We start from the raw sequence: 5000 nt of genomic DNA, 5'->3' as shown, positions 1-5000 counted from the left end.
AGGGTGAGGGCAAAGGTAACGGTAAAGGTAAAGGTAAAGGTAAAGGTAAAGGTAAAGGTGAGGGTAAGGGTAAGAGTAAGGGTAAGGGTAAGGGTGAGGGTGAGGATGAGGATGAGGATGAGGATGAGGATGAGGGTGAGGGGGAGGGTGAGGATGAGGATGAGGATGAGGATGAGGATGAGGATGAGGATGAGGATGAGGGTGAGGGTGAGGGTGAGGGTGAGGATGTGGATGAGGATGAGGATGAGGGTGAGGGTGAGGGTGAGGGTGAGGGTGAGGATGAGGATGAGGATGAGGATGAGGATGAGGGTGAGGGTGAGGGTGAGGGTGAGGGTGAGGGTGAGGATGACGATGACGATGACGATGACGATGAGGGTGAGGATGTGGATGAGGGCGAGGGCGAGGGCGAGGGCGAGGGCGAGGGCGAGGGCGAGGGCGAGGGCGAGGGCGAGGGCGAGGGCGAGGGCGAGGGCGAGGGCGAGGGCGAGGGCGAGGGCGAGGGCGAGGGCGAGGGCGAGGGCGAGGGCGAGGGCGAGGGCGAGGGCGAGGGCGAGGGCGAGGGCGAGGGCGAGGACGAGGATGAGGATGAGGATGAGGATGAGGATGAGGATGAGGATGAGGGTGAGGGTGAGGGTGAGGATGAGGATGAGGATGAGGATGAGGGTGAGGGTGAGAGCGAGTGAGTGAATAAGTGAGTGTATATGAGAGTAAGAGAGAGTGAGAGAGAGAATTATGTATAAACAACGCATGAAAAAGGAGGTTCACGTTTTTTCATTGGCTGGTTTACTACAGTAAAGGTGAATGGAAGTTCGTGGTTGCACATTTCATGCTACTGTTGCATCAGCGTAAACACATATTTGAAGTGTCGGACTGTGAGTTTGTTTGTGTGTTTGCACGTGTATGACTGTATCTCCGATAACATGGACTTGTATTAGTTAAATCTGTTTAAGCATCAAGTTATTTGTTTCTAAGTGTAACCATGGAACCTTTATTCAATATGTTTGTATGACAGTGCACGAATATGCCACGTTCTACCAGGTTAGGTTAGCAGAATTTCGAAGTACGCGTACTGAAGGAAGCAGTTCACTGGCGTGCATGAACATTGCAAAATGAACACTTTCCATGTATCAGTAATCCTCTGCAAAATGGACACTTTCCATGTGTAAATAATCCTCATCTGATACGGACAAATAGACTGAAGTTTCCAAGCATGAATTTGAGAAACATTAACTGTATTAATTGGTTTACTTGAGGCTTTACTCCTTGGACTCCTCAGTGAAGCGTTGTCTCCATGTTCGTGTACAGAGCGTTCACGTCACAACAGCTTAGTCTCCAGTCCCCGTCAAGAGGCTTCTTAACAATAAGGAAAATAAAAAATAAAAAAGAATAAGCGAGAAAGCAAAAACCGCTCGACTTGTCAAAAGGGTTCACCTGACCCTCACGTCTCTTGTTTGTGTCTGTAGGTACTTAGGTCGTTATTGTGCATAGTATCGTATATTAGCCGTTGTGTATATGTATTTAAGGATCCCTTTGCAGAAAAAAATATATAATTATTTGTTATTCATTCGTTTTCTATATATTTCGGCTTTCACAAACACAGGTTATGGGGACTAAGATCTGAAAGCAGACCGAGTCGGGCTTGCGCATTACGGCGGCCTTACGCAAGGTAGCCAGCCGTACGGTCAGCCACCTGCCCTCCTCCACCGCCATTACCGCATGTGTCCACTTTTTTCTCGTCCTGTCTAGCCGACAATAGCAGGCTGGACGTCGCCCTCCTGCGTATTGTTCTCGACTATCGCCCAAGTGCCATCGTCAATCTCGCCTCCTGAAAAATGGATTCTGCTGCCTTATTTACGCACCGTTCTGCTCGGTGTCTTTTCTGCTTTTTCTCTTTCTCATCCGCTTTTTTGTCCTCTTGCTCCACTTTCTCCTTCACCTTGACATCTTCTTCCTCCAAATCATCACCTTTCTCCTTTTCCTTCCTCTCTTCCTCCTCCTTCCTACTTTCTTTTTCCTCTTCCTCCTCCTCTTCCATCCGTCTCTTCCTCTTCCACCTCCAACCAGCTCCTCCTCCTTCTCCTTCTTCTTCTTCTTCTTCTTCTTCTTCTTCTTCTTCTTCTTCTTCTTCTTCTTCTCCTCCTCCTCCTCCTCCTCCTCCTCCTCCTCCTCCTCCTCCTCCTCCTCCTCCTCCTCCTCCTCCTCCTCCTCCTCCTCCTCCTCCTCCTCCTCCTCCTTCTCCTCCTTTCCTTCCCTCTCTGCGTCCTTCTCACCCAGCCATAGTCTTAGGAATACATTTCCGGGTATTAACGTTCTGCATATTATAGAATTTCCTTTCTAGTCTTTGGGTTTTTTGGCCAATAGTTCGCAGATTTTCCCATTTGCATAGATAGGTCCTTCTAAGCAGACCCTCCCTTGAGAGCGGCTGATGGGGTTCATTTGAAAGGAATTCTCGTGAGACCTTCATCACATATTTCCTTAAATAGAGGAGGAAAGTGGGCGGAGAGAGTGAGTGTGGGTGCTGGCGTGGGGAGAAGGACGAGTGTGGGGATCGGTGTGGTAATGAGATTATGGAAGCATTTGTGGGTGTTATTGAGTGAGTGCGGTTGTTGGAGTGAGTGAGCGTCAGTATGTAGATGCGGAAGTGAGAGTTGGAGTGAGAGTAAGAGTGAGAGTCAGAGTAAAGTAGTTTCCGAGACTGAGACATAAAGGAAAAGACAGTATATGTAAAATCTTGACTCGTACACTGTACACATAGTTAAAGGCAAAACTGAGGTAAGACCAAAGGCAAGATCAAAGACATGGAGAATATACGGAAAGAAATATGAGAGAGGAAAAATAGACGGATTATCTCGTGGGACATAACGTTGCTGGCCAAAGTGGACGCGAGATATTTTTGGTATTCAAGCTCAGATCAAAAGTGGAGGGCGCGCGCGTGTGCATGGCGTCGACCCGGATGATATTCGGCCGAATGGACGCCGAGTCCTCACTGTCGTCCATGTCAGAGAATCGCGAGTATTATTTGCATATTTAGGATGTTGTCGCAAGCGGCCAAGAATCCTGTATTGAAGATGATTTCCTTGAAGAAGTTATGGTCGCGACGGCACTGCCAACTGGGGAGAGAGATATTGGGATTGGGAGGGGGAGCTAGGCAGAGAGGAGGGGCATTCTTAAAAGTTTTATGGCGTCATACCTTGTATTTCCTTTTGCATAGGTGGCGCGATTAGAATAGCAGTGCGCATACCTCTGTCTTTTATCTCTGTTTAAAAAGTACTCTGCTGTTTTTTTTCTTCTAATAAATTGCTTATTCAGTCATGGATCTAACATGTAACTAATGATTTTGAGGAATTTCTCCATATGGCTAGCTTAGGTTTTATAAGCTATAATGAATGCACAAAACAAATACATGTAGTCCAAACTGCAGAACAAACTGCCGCATTGTGGAGGCAGCTGAATGACCTATAACGACTTTGATTCTCTCGCTAATCCACTTTCCGGAATTATAAGATCAACCCAGGACAAAGAAGCCACTGCGCCAAAATTAGAGGAGATATTGGAGAGTAGTGGAGTAGGAAAGGGGGGAAAGAGTATCGGTTGAATATTCCAACCCTTTAGGGTTATTACAAGACGGAATCAAGCGTATTGTTTGAGCCATACAAGAGTGTTTAGGTTGATTTTGTGAAAACTCAATGACTGCAACATTAAACGGGTGCATGCCACTGCAGACTTAACCCCCGAGGTTGCCCTCGTTCCACGCTTGTACCTCGGGGGAATATCAGCTGCATTGTAATCCACCCCTGAAGTCTATTGAGCATCATACTACGTCAGGAAGCCTCACGAGGGATGTGGTGGCGCCGGGTGCCAGAGAGAGCCACGGAAGCCCAGTTGCTCGCCACCAGGGTCAAGAGTCACACCCTGACACGTTGCCTTTGTATGTGAGGTGATTCTCAAGTGGTGTTTCAGGTGCTCTCTGACCAAGTCTTGGCGGTGCTCGGCGGGCAACGCACAGGTAATGTGTGATATGATGGCCAAAACAACATTGTCGTTCCGTGTGTTAATGGTGGGAGGAAAGGGGTTTGACAGGGTGAAGGCATAATGATTGTTCTTTTGACAAGTAAGGGTTTTTATGACGCAAAGAAAATGTCAGCTCGGTAACGGAAGCACACGAGCGCTGACGTTCGTGCTGATTGTGACGTTCGCAGAGAAAGCGCCGCACTTGTTGGATCCTCGTCCTGTTGGTGCCTGGAATTGCTTAGACGTCATGCGAGCGGAAGGGATTGAATAAATGTCAACTTGTCATGTTGACAAATGGAATTTTCTGACGTCCAATTGCAGTTTGCGGTAGGCGCGACGGGGCAGCTAAGTAGAACTGGTAGACGTTGGATTGGATGGATGTCAGTAGCTTTTTATTACATGTCCCTCAAAACTTTTAGGTTTATTTATTTGTGATAACCATCGTGGTTATTTGTGTTGTTGTATTCAATATAAATATGTATTATCATCAACATTCTGCATATCATTATTTTCGTTTATTAGTTATTATTATTATTCATATTTTTAGATTTCATATCCTTCTCTGACAGACACGTAAGATACATCTAATGATAGCAAGGAAATACCGGGGTTTCTTTATAATGAAAAATAACAGTACTGTCATTAGTGACTTCGATAGTAATTATACACAGAGTCGGTGTAATACATTCAAAATCACTTTAAAAATCTGTGAATTTAGCATAATTACTTTGAAGAAAGTTCTAGTTCAGTTTTATACTGCATACATTTGGTGCTCTAAGTACAAGGTAGTTAGGTAAATGGATATTTCGACAGGGTGCATGTCAAAGGAGCATGGGTATATAAAAGTCAAAACGAATTTATAGCTCTTTGGGTGAGATATATGAATTCATGCTAAGTTCATGTAAAATCTAGACATTTTATTAATATATATCTTTTTCTTTTACATTGTCATGATCTGAGATTTTTGTTTTGTTTTTTTTGTTTAGTTC

General features: G+C 45.5%; 1 protein-coding gene across 1 annotated transcript in view; it reads left to right on the top strand.

Annotated features, from left to right (window-relative positions):
• LOC122257932 (multiple PDZ domain protein) overlaps positions 1-5000 on the top strand; it is a 618627-nt gene that overhangs the window by 379641 nt on the left and 233986 nt on the right. The gene's annotated exons all lie outside the window — the stretch shown is intronic.

This window comes from Penaeus japonicus, unplaced genomic scaffold (assembly GCF_977035675.1).
Source record: "Penaeus japonicus unplaced genomic scaffold, GWHDUDI00000001_assembly GWHDUDI00000014, whole genome shotgun sequence".
In the NCBI taxonomy this organism is placed as follows: Eukaryota; Metazoa; Arthropoda; class Malacostraca; order Decapoda; family Penaeidae; genus Penaeus; species Penaeus japonicus.
This window is presented reverse-complemented; position numbering and strand designations above follow the sequence as displayed.